This window comes from Amblyomma mixtum, chromosome 3, assembly GCF_055824585.1.
Source record: "Amblyomma mixtum isolate Tamu chromosome 3, ASM5582458v1, whole genome shotgun sequence".
NCBI classification, from domain to species: domain Eukaryota; kingdom Metazoa; phylum Arthropoda; class Arachnida; order Ixodida; family Ixodidae; genus Amblyomma; species Amblyomma mixtum.
This window is the reverse complement of record NC_143014.1, coordinates 238,467,236-238,479,820: the sequence shown is the minus strand read 5'-3', so window position 1 is coordinate 238,479,820 and position 12,585 is coordinate 238,467,236.

Below are 12,585 nucleotides of genomic sequence, written 5' to 3'. Positions count from 1 at the left end.
GAACATGTGCACTATAGGCAGGCTAACCTGACAAAGAAAAATACATTTTAAAATGTACTAATCACTAACAAGAAAGGTTATTGCCCAAGAAAAAAAAAAGCACTTTGTTTGCTGATGACATGGAAATCTGATTATTGCATCTGCTTGTTGTACAACAGTACGGCACGTTGGGCTGGTTGGTTGACATACATCTTGCAGATGTAGCACAATGGAAATGAAGCACAGCGTTCGTGTCGTCTATTTTTCACTGTCCTTCGTTTTTGTAGCACTAAATCTACAAGATAATCTGCTTGTCTGTTTAGCAGTATAGGAGGCCTTCACGATTTCTGAGATTCTTTGGTCTCCATGCTCAAATAGAACAGAAGCATCGCCTAAACTAATGTGTCGCCCGCATTCTTGCTGCTGTGCTTACCGGTGGAAATGTGCCTCTGCATTTACCACGATGCAACCTTGCTCACTATGTGATGTCTTATGAATACTTGTCCGCGATTTGCGCTCGTGTTTTACAATATTACTTTGCTATATAATGTCACTTTGCATGGTGTGTATTGCCCTGTTTCTAAACTAAACTGCCTGTTACTAGCCAGCACTGTCCTGTCTACTCTCCTGCATTGCTCTGGGGCATTTGAAGTGTTTAAAATTTAATGTGCTCATTGTGATGTCTGTCGGTTTGCGATGGCTTGTGATTTGTAATTGCATCGGCCATGCATGACTCTTACAGAACCCAACTAGCAGCACTCCACTACAATGAAAATGGTGGAAGAGGCCAGGCTGTCACTCAGGATGGTAGAGAGAGGTGGAGCCTGAGGTTCCCAAGGCCGCAGCAGGCAAAGCGACAGCTCGTCCTGTGAAGGAGCAACCCACCCATGGTATGCTTAGTGTTTCTTTTTTTTGTGGTCTAAGTATCAGTGTATATTTTATATATTTATCTCTTTATCTTTATCTCCTTCAGCCGCGGCTCGCACGCTCTGCAGTTCGCACAGTGGTCTGCCAAATGTGTCCCTCCACCCCCCTGAAACGGTGCCCAAGCAAGCAAAGAGAAGTCGAAATACTGATAGACATTGGAAGATCCATCATCCTACCGCAAAAATTTTTGATGTACCTAGTGTAGAACCAGAGATAATGGCAATTAAAAATGACCACCAGCCTTTTCCCTCTCAACTCGTACACCGGAGCGAACCATAAAAAAAAATAAAGATTACAGACCGGACCATGCTCCGCCCACAAACACGTCATCGACGAGATCGGTTTGTTTACTTCCGGTTGACGCGCTCTTTTTCGCTCGCTCGCTTTCCCGCTGTCTGCTGCTCTGTCTTGCTCCCGTCGCTGCGGGTTCTCGCTAACTATGGATCCCAAGCTGAAGGAACGAATTTTACGGATGAGTGCTGAAATGGGATTTCAGCCTTATAAGGACACGCCGTTCAGAAATCCGGCGCTGAATCCTGACGACAGCGACTCGTCGGCGGGCTCGCCGGTCTCTCCAGATGACAGCGACGACGAAGGTGCTCAGTGGTAAGTAGTAGAAGTATATTTGCATAAATAGAAAAAAGGGAAAACGAAACGAAAAGGTAGTGCTTGGAGAGGTCTATGCGCCGTCGTAAGTATGTGCCATGCCACTAAGGCAACAGCAATTGCTGTTGAAGCGCCCGAGCTGCGGCCGGCAGAAATCAGGCATAAAGATGTGGGCAATTTCCTCACTGCCGTCCCAGAACCCTCCTCGCAGCGCCGCCTCTCCTCCTCCGCTCTTTTCTCTCTTCTCCTCTTTTTTTCTTTCACGGCTGTTGCGCTCTTCGGTCTATTCCTCCGGCGAGTCTGCCTCCGCGCACCGCCGCCGCGAATCTGCGCGTCTTCTGAACCACGGCCTGGTCAGCGCGCCTCTCAATGTGCTGACGCATGAACACGTAGGTGGTGGTGGAAACGTTTATTGCCAATGATGTAAATCGTAGGGGGCGCCTGGTTTGCCGCAAAAGTTTGCATGATTACGAGCATTGGTCTGGGTATCGGGCATGCAGCAGTATTGGGTATTGAGCAGTCCGGGTTTGTAGTTGTCGCCAATGTGCAGCCTGCGCTATGGTGAGGGACGGAGCGGGGGGTGCGTATTCCCTTCTTTTGTCTCGGTAATACGAGAGAATATCACGGAAGGAGACCAGGTAGTGCGCGGGCCGCGGGCGAACGGACCGTCGTGTGAATCGCCCTTTAACGCCATTTTAAGTACGTGCGCAGTCGCCTTCTTTGCGCGAGGAACGTGCCGGCCACACAAATGGCTCGAAGGGCAACGCGAAAATCTCGAGCCGGCCGCCCAGAAGCTCGCCAGGAGCAGAACAGCTGTGAAAGACAATACGAGCAGAATCGTTTTATTAAGGTGAAAGCCTTTAATGCTTCATACTGTCGTGAGCAGGGAATGCACTACCTGGTCTCCTTCCGTGATATTCTCTCGTATTACCGAGACAAAAGAAGGGAATACGCACCCCCCGCTCCGTCCCTCACCATAGCGCAGGCTGCACATTGGCGACAACTACAAACCCGGACTGCTCAATACCCAATACTGCTGCATGTCCGATACCCAGACCAATGCTCGTAATCATGCAAACTTTTGCGGCAAACCAGGCGCCCCCTACGATTTACATCATTGGCAATAAACGTTTCCACCACCACCTACGTGTTCATGCGTCAGCACATTGAGAGGCGCGCTGACCAGGTCCAGAAGACGCGCAGATTCGCGGCGGCGGTGCGCGGAGGCAGACTCGCCGGAGGAATAGACCGAAGAGCGCAACAGCCGTGAAAGAAAAAAGGAGAAGGGAGAAAAGAGCGGAGGAGGAGAGGCGGCGCTGCGAGGAGGGTTCTGGGACGCCAGTGAGGAAATTGCCAAGATGTGATAGGTAGGAAAAGCACAGGTAGGAGCGATAGCGAGAGAGGATAACGAATCGGTAATAAGTGCTACAAATCGTACAACAGTGTATGTATGTATGTACATACATGATGGCTAGCGTAAGTGCTTGCCTTCCCGAGGGACATCGCAAATGACTGCAGAACCAATGGAATGTGCATTTCTGTTAACGTTATTTCCCGCTGTCACTCCTCCTATTGCATATTCCGCAGATTTTCTAAATCCAAGGATGACGCAGGTGCAGTTGCGGCTTCTGCCCAGAAATGGACTGGCCGGTCGAGCGCGTCTGTTGTCGCGACGTACCAGCCATCGTCGCAATCAACGCCGAAGAAGGCTGCATCACCCACCACCCGGATTTTGAAAGCATTTGCTGTCTGCCGCATGTGCTCCGGGTGGTATACTGGGAGATGCGAGAAAACGGGGTTGACGTTGAAGGGGACGAAGAGGTACACAGGTAAGCCAGAAGTGTCTTGCGTCTAAAATGCAGTAATGCTTCACCATAATCCGTGGCTTTTTCAGAGCATATCGGTACACCGCCTACCGAATGTTTACCCGGTGGATCTGGCGAACTCTCGGGAGGGGAAACCGGGTTGTGCTACCTGCGTGCATCGTCACCCGCATCCGGCACGAGTTTCCTTCAGACAGCTACGTTGGCTTTCAATACCCTGCCCTCTAAATGCACGTAATGGTCTGATAATGGTGGTACGGTAAAGGTCGTGCGTGCACAATTACAGTCAACTGTATATTAAATCACATTTATTGCTTAGTGTTGCCATCTGCTTATGTTTGCCATCAACTTTTTGATACTGTTGGCAGGGCTTTAGCATGGCTTCAGCACAGCTTCAGGATAAAAACATGTGTGCAGGGCCAACAGACATGTGTGCATGCTCCTTTTATTTTTTTCCAGCTTCCTAAATAAGGCCACTATGTGCACTAAGTAAAACTTGTGCTTGCTTAAGTGACATTAAATCAAAACTTGAGTTTCAGGAATGAGCATTTGGCAGCAGCAACTCTGTTGCCAGCTTTGTGAGTAGAAAAAAAAATGTACTACGATTGACAATTCATTCTTTTTATTGCATAAGCACACACTCAGTGTTTTCTTCTTTTTTTTCATCTTTCCCCACTCCCCCAGTGCCCTCATCCTTTGTGCATGAGGGTTTCTACAGCTTCTTTGCTACTAAGTTGTGAGTGGTCGCGAGTAACTAACTGACAGATTGAACTTATACTTTTTAATACAGGCTAAACGCATTCGCTACCTAAACATGCCAACACAATGCTTTAAAGAGAGGTGACGTGAGCCAAGTCTGTGCTGTGCAGCGTAACAGTCTGGTGGCGTCACATTGCCCATATTTTGTTAGATGTCGAGCTTAGGCTCATGTTTGACTGTACAGCCCACATGAGCCACAGTGGTTTCCAGCATGAATGTCAACATGTCCTGTTTTGGAGGCGTATTGATCTAGTGTGGGGTCTCATAAAGGTCTTCAGTTGAAAGTGCGATTGTTCCTCCCTGCGGTGTTTGGGTGCTTAGCTAAGCTGTGGCTAGCGAGATCATAGTTGCGTTTCTCCTTAATAAGCATTGATTTGTCTGGAGCATATAGGACCTCTGAGGTGGGTGGCTGTCCAATACCCTGGCTGAGATCCACTTTTGTGGTCTTTCCCACACACACACACATACTCATGGTCACCTATGCCCACAGTGGGTACAGGTCTGGCAGTTTTATCAGAGTACTCTTTTTGTCTCATGCATGCATTCAAGGTCTTCTTTAGGACACTCATGATTATTTTCGGCCTCAGAACTTCATCCTCGGATGGAACTGCTGTTGTCGTTCTCCTCCGTACAGATGCTGAACAGATGAGCCAAGGTCTTTATCGCGAGGTACATTACTGAGATGCAGCATTGCTTTTTGCACGTCGCTGCCATACAATACACAGTGTTTGAGGACGTTCTTCACTGCCTGCATGGCTCCCTCTGTGAGGCCATTAGACCTAGGGCATAATGGACTGGACATTTGTTGCTGGAACAACCATTCTTCCTGGAACTTACAGAATTCATGTGCTATGAAGCAGGTTCCACCATCCGACTCTGCGACTCTTGGTATGCCATAGGTCGCAAACCAAGGCTTCATTTTTGGAATCGCTTGTGCTGCAGTTGCGTTCTTGGGTTCGCCAAAGTCTACGCACCCCGAACAGCTATCCATAATTACAATGTTGGGCTTGCGTTTGCAGTCAACTAGGTCTACAAGCACATGTTCCCAAGGCAGCTTTGGAACGTTTCGGCGGAAGTGATTCTTTGGGTGGCTGTCTTTGTGATGTTCCGCACACCTTGCACCTTTCAATGAGATCTGTAGTGTTTTTTACATGACTGGTCAGTGCGCCATCTGTCTTGCTCATCTGAGACTGCTGTTTATGCCTAAATGACCATTGCATATGGTCTTCTGCACTCTACCTTTCCATGTCTCAGGTATGACTATATGGTCACCTTGAAAGAGCGGACCTTCTTAAGTTGACACTTTGTCATGTCTGGTGGTGAAAATTTTCTGTCCTTCTGTCAGTCGTGTTGTTCTTGGCCAACCATATTGCACTGCTCATACTGTGCTTTGCAGTGCTTTTTCCCGTTTCATCTCTGACGAGTTCATCGAAGGCATCTTCACCCATTGGTAGTATTGCGAGGACTTCCATGCCCACGACGATCATATCTTCTGCACTTTCACTTCATGTGCACTCACGGCTTAGCAGGTCAGCATTGTGCAGGTCTTTTCTTCTCTTGGTACACAATCATTGGAGCATAATGTTTTATATCGAAGGGATTCCTCTTGGTGGTGCTGGTCATAAGGGTTTCTTGCTGATGGTTTCTAGTGAATGATGATCAGTCTCAATGATCAGCGGATAGCCATATAAATGTAGGAATGAATCTTCTTGCAACCCTACTTGATTGCGAGGGCCTGTTTGATCTGTGGGGGATTGACCTGCGAAGCAGTTGGTATAGCGGATGCATGTGCAAGTTCTTTCAATTTTGCATGAGCACTGCTCCCATTGTTCTTGACTTTGCATCGACTAACAGAATCCGTTCACCATTGATGTCATAGTACTTAATTGCCTTGAATTTGCATGTTTTTGGACAGTGGGCATTGTTGTGTCGGGAACTAGTTTATTACACAACAAAGAACTCACTACAAGACTTAGAAACCATGCCTCCTGGCACAAGATGCTCAGAGCTACGAACACTCACACACGTGTGTCCACTGTTGCCAGTACGCAACATTTCCTCCCTTGCAAATTTTTCACTAGTCCAATTTCTGTGGCGTTTAATGTGCTCTCACTCGACGGGACATGGCCGGATTAAGGAGGCTCACAGGGACTGCTACATGGGGAACATCAAGTTTGTCTTCCAGTGCACTGGCACACTGATCACGTTGAGCTGGTGCATGCAGGTCTGTCCTCATCTAGAACACGAGCAGGTGATATCTGAGTGTCTGGGTAGGTCTGTATATTGGGTCAGAATTCAGCTTCCGAGTCCAGAATCGTTTGTCATCAGTGTAGCCTTTGCACAGTTGATCGATGCGACATCTCCAGGGTAGTTCCTCCAACTTCCACTTCATATGAAAGAGGTCCTGTTCTGTTTATGACGATTACGGACACCCACTTACTTGTGCCCCTATAGGTGTGCACAGAAACTTCTTCCCCTTCTGAAAAAAAGTGGTCCGACACCTGTATTGGTAGTTGTTTTGTTGATGTCTGCATGCTCAGTCCTCATCCTTTGCTGCTGCTATGCCGCACTTTCTACACAAATGGCAAAATTGAAGGCCATGATTGTCAGGTCACGCTTCGCGAAGAGCCACTGCTCGTCGCATAGGCCAGACGCGAGCCTCTCACGGAGCATCACGCCTAATGGTAACAACTTAAGTGAAGTGTGGTTTATGGGGACGTGTGCAGCGCTGGCAATGAAGACTTGGCCACATGTAATTGGCAAACAGCGGGGTGAAAGGCACTTCTCAAAGCAAGCAGTTCTCAGTGCGAGTGTCAGCTGGCCGCCTCCAGAGCTTTGTCGTCGTTGGCACCGGCACTTGGTCGTCATCTGTATTCCATAAGGTTCATCACATTAGTGGTAGCAGCCATAGTTATCGACTTAGTTCCTGCTGCACTTGACGCTTGCAAAACCACAGGTTAGAGCTCAAAGCCAACTTTTGTAACGCAGTCAGGTATTCACCAACAGATTGAAACGTGACTGCAAACATTGGACTGGCGAGGGTCAAAGTGTGCCTGAAGCATCTGTATGACGGCGTATTTCACTTGGTCTGGCGTTTTTGGCTGCAGAAGTGCACAAACCAAATCGCAAGTCAGGGCTGCACATAACGTAAGAAGCTGCGCACATCGCTTGACTGGGCCAGTCGCATTGTTTGCTTTGGACAGAAACTTGAGACAGCAGTACCATGCCGTCCAGGAAGCACCAGATGAACTGCTGAACTCCATCCACCCCAAGAAGTCAGTCAGATTTCCATGCTCTCATTCGTTGTGCTGCTGTGTAGTTTGTCCGCAGAATCGAACCATCCTCGTCAGCAAAATTTTAACTCAGAGTTGTCGGCTGCGGGAAGATGTGCGAGCTGTTGACTTCAATGCACCTGGCATTTACTGTTTCATTCGAACAGCATGGATGCTTGCACGCTCAGCTTCTTCACTCTCCACTGATGGTAGTATCCATATGGATTTTGGGCTTGAAGAGAGGTGGATGTGTAGCTGGGCACAAAACACAGAAGTGTGAGACCAGCAAGATGGCACTTATGTTGTGAAAGGGATGTCCAGGCACACTGTAGGCGGAGACATGTCTGAGGATGTGGAGACGAATCGTAAGCACCAGTCATCGTCGGGTCTCCACAAATATATGGCTGGACGTGCTCAGCCAGGCTGGAATGGAACAGCGCTGCGCCGGCCTTGCAGTTAAGCAGCCACGAAATCCAGTCTGCGCGTGCTTGGCAGGTGTACTGGGACAGTCGTCATCTTCTGTTGTCAGACCACAATGGCACGCTACAGGGACCCCCTCTAGCGATGAAGCCATGAGCGAGGGGTGAATGGCGAAAAGCAGATACTCTTGGCGCAAATCGTACGCGACGAGGACTGGCACGGTCGGGAGGGAATGCAGCGGCACAGTTAGCGATGACGTTGGTGTCAAGATGAGCAGGTTTAAGCCGGTCAACTGAGATTGTGTCCTGCCGGCCGTTGATGAGCAGGAGAAAGTGCTTAGGAGCACGCCGGAGCACTTGGTACGGACCATCGTATGGTGGCCGTAAGGGTGGGCGTACGGCATCGTGGCGAACAAAGACGTGAGTGCACCGCTGAAGGTCAGAGGGGACGGGGACACGACGGGAATACTGGCGTTGACGTGGTGGAACGACAGTGCTCATAGCGCTACGTAGGCGGTAGGCGTAATCTGAGACGTCAGCAGGCGTGGGTGGTGAGTGCTCGAAGAATTCGCCAATGACACGGAGAGTAGTGCCAAACGTTAGCTCTGCTGCACAGGTAGAAGAGTCACTGCGAAGTGCGGTGCGGAGACCAAGCAGGACGAAAAGTAGGCGCTCAATTAATGGCGAAGGAAAAGCGGACACCAGAAATGAAGCTTTCAGCTGCCGGTGAAAACGCTCAATGACACCGTTGGAAATCGGGTGGTAAGAGGTCGTCTTGATGTGACTGATGGCGAGGAGCCGAGATAGGTTGGCAAATAAGGTGGAATCAAATTGATGACCACGTTCAGTCGTAATGGTGCAAGGGACACCGTAGTGGCTGATCCACAGTGTGATAAGTGCTCTTGCGATCGACTCTGCCGTTATGTCCAGAAGGGGCATCGCTTCAGGCCATCTCGTGAACCTGTCAATGCAGGTTAACAGGTAGCGATGGTTCCCGCAGGGAGGAAGGGGACCGACAATGTGGACGTGCAGATGGCTGAAGCGGGCGTCCGGGGACGGGAACGTGCCAAGCGGCGTCACAGTGTGTCGATGCACTTTGCTTTTCTGACAGCTCAGGCATGCGCGCGACCAGCGGCGAACGTCGACGTTGATGCGAGGCCAGACATAGCGAGCCGTGATAAGGCACTGTGTTGCGCGAATGCCAGGATGGGCCAAAGAATGGAGGGCATCAAAGACGGTTCGTCAGTATGGTGGAGGCACGTAGGGGCGAGGGCAACCGGTTGATGTATCACAAACGAGGGGAACAGCGCAGTCAGAGAGCAAAACGTCCTCCAACACCAGAGAGGTGTCGCGCGTGCGAAACCGTTGCAACTCGGCATCGGCTCGTTGAGCAGCAGCCATAGCCGTGAAGTCGATGATTGGCCGTCCATTGTCCGCCGCATTGACTTCAGCACGAGAAAGAGCGTCGGCAACTATGTTGGACTTGCCGCTGACGTGACGAATGTCGTAGGTAAATTCGGAAATGTAGGCGAGCTGCCTGATTTCGCGAGGAGCGTAGGAGGTACTGCTGGATGCCAGCGCGGACGTCAGAGGTTTGTGGTCAGTGAGGATATGAAAGCTGCGTCCCTCGAGAAAATGTCGATTAGAAAATGCCGATTAACATGCCGACCGGAATAGCAAGAACTGCTGAATCAGCTGAAGCGGGTGGCTCTCGATTGGAAGGACTCCACCGTGTTTTCACGCTAAGGGTGCAAAAGGCGCAACTGCCGCAACACTAACTTCTGAAAATTGCGTATGTACGCGAACGCTATTTTCCCGTGATCGTTGTGCGCATGTGCATTCTGGACCCGCTATTCCGCTATGCACGCAATTACGCAAAGCCCTCAATACTAAAAAACTCTAATATCCCCGAGGACTTTCACGTGTTGGCTTCTCCTCATAGCTAAAAAGCTTTGTGGTGAAGCTATCTCAAAAAGCACCGTTTATTGTCTTTGGTATGCAATTATCTCCGAAAGTCGGCCTCACGCGTACTGCATTCTCATCATTTCGCGATAAGTACATTGCCACGTCCAGACGCTCTTTACAATAGCCGTCTTTTTGAAAAACTTTTTTCTATAACCCCCCCCTCCAAAAAAAAATGCAGTCTTTCATGAGAGGTAAAATGCAAATTTGCAAATTGCAAATTTGGCTCCCAATGGCACCTCCTATGTTTTATTTTCTGCTGTTTTCAGTGAAAATAATTCTTTGTGATCAAAAGACCAAAATCTATCGATACAGGTCAAACTTCTATTTGTCCTCAGTGTCCCTTTCAACTTGAAAGTCCACATCTGTCCTGTGCTTCTCTATTTGCTTGTTTATTTGCTGTTCTCTAATACACACACATACCAGCTTACTTTCTTGCTGAGTGTATTGACCATTGTCGGAATGTGACTTTAGTGTGATGAAGATGGCATCACTTTTTTTCGTGAAGAGGACCGTAATGAAGTGCTTTTGGTGGCTCCTGCTTTCAAAGGTGCCAAATCATAACATGACCACATTCGAAAGAAAATATGCTAACAAAAGCTCGTTTCTTGCGTGCCTCTTCACTATTGCGACAATTTGTGCTGTCTACTGTATAGAGGAAAATAGTGTAACTGTGCATTGGTTCACGTGCGCTACTCTGTTTTCATATTTTCAGCAAAGTAGAATGCACCATCAATGAACAAGTGTGACCTGACTAGTTCTGAAGTATCACTTGTAGCTACAAACCTAGTTGTTGCACTGTACTTTATTTTCCCCCACAGCACTGGTAGGCAAGCATAGCTGTAACAAAGTATAGAATATGTATGCCATCTTATGCAAACAGATATTTTGCAAGGTGACTGCATCTGTTGCTGTTCTGTATTGTGGAGCCACTGTGTAATGAATCGTGAAGAACAACCAATTTATAGGGTTTGAGTATGTAAAATTTCATTGAGTGTTTTTGGACTCTTTCTTTGTAAATGCAACATGCTGTGTCTGTGCTTCTGTGCGAGATGTTTCAAACTAGTGCACTGCATCTGAATAAAAGTTTTTCCTGTTTCCAATGTTTGCTTTAAGGGGGGACACTGGTCTTGAAAAAAAATTTTTTATTAATGAAGTCACAGTTACGAAATCTTCAGGGCATATGTATTTTTGTGTGCTGATTCTAAATATGTCATTTAATTTCATGTAAAACAATTCCTTGAGCACTTATGTACTTTTTATGCTAGTATTTTGTGGAGAGTTTTGAAGAAAATTTGCTGTGGGAGACTCTCTGAAATGTATGCCATTGGGCTCTCTTGACACCAAGGAATACAATAAGGGTGAAATTGTCTTCCTGCCTATCATAGAACTTAAGTTATAGAGTTTTGAAGTTGTCGCTTCAGAAATGAGAAGGAAAATGTGTGTTCCTGTGTGTGAAGTGGCAGATTCAGTACCCTATTACTCAAGTTCTATGAGAGCCAGGATGATAATTTTACTCTTATTGTATTCCTTGGTGTCAAGAGAACCCAATGGCATACATTTCAGCGAGTTTCCTGCAGCAAATTTTCTTCAAAACTCTCCGCAAAATACTTGCATAAAATGTGCATAAGTGCTCAAGGAATTGCTTTACATGAAATTAAATGATATATCTAGAATCAGTGCACAAAAATACATGTGCCCTGAAAATCTCGTAACTATGACTAAATCAATAAAATTTTCTTTTCAAGACCAGTGTCCCCCCTTAATAATGGGGATACCAAAGGCCACAGTATTCCTCTGATGGGCAGGTGTCCCAGTGGCCCCAACCACAAAGCTCGGTAGCACGGTCCTGTTTTTCTTGCCAAGGTAGTGCCACACCCAGCGCACGAACTGCCGATAGGCTGTATACCTGTAGCGGCTGACAAGTGAGCAAGCAGAATTGGGCATCTGCACAAACAATACATGCAGACGTCCATTCATCTATTTTAATTCAGAATACCCTAGGGGCACAGCACAACTTAGGGTGAAAAGAAAGCATGATCATGGAAAATTGACAAACCAAAACAAAGATGCACTGAATTTTTTGGGGAAAGAGAAAGTAAGCAGGACAACATATTTGAAAAGGGTAAAAAACAAATTCAAAGTGATGATGACTCCTAGAAGATCAAATAATATCAAGATACACTGAGGAAAAAGAAAACAATTCACTCATGTGAAGCTGATTATTATCCCTGCTATGTCAGTCACTATTGCCAAGAAAAACCCAAAAAAAGAAGGAATGAATGAAAGCATTCATACTGTCTGCCTTAGAATATACGCACTATGCGTTGTTTCTGCAGCATAAAGAGTAGAAAACAGCCACCCCTGTAATCGGGGACATATAGCTTTCAGAAATAGATATCGAAAGCCATTTCACTCGGGTCACAGTCAACTGCGCTGAACACGGCTTGTACAAAATATGTAGCACCAGGCGCATGCAGTCAGTTCTACGTTACCTATGAATGTCTGACGCCCTGCACAATGCCTGGCCGGTCTTCCACCAGGCCATAATCGGAGACTTCAATGGCGGAAAAGTCTAGACATGCTACCGCGAACGTGCAGTGTGCAGTAACGCATGACTCGCCTTCCGGTACAATCGCGTCTACGATCGGCACTTCACAGCAGCACATAGACTCTGCCACTGTGTCCATAGGACGGCAGTGGCCGCATTGGCACCTGTGAAAAAAAAAATGCATAAGAGTGTTGTAGACCTCAGATCTGCTACTGAGTGCTTCCAGTAGGTGCATTCATGAGGTAAATACAGCCCATCAGTTTAAAACTACATGAGTGTTGGCAAAG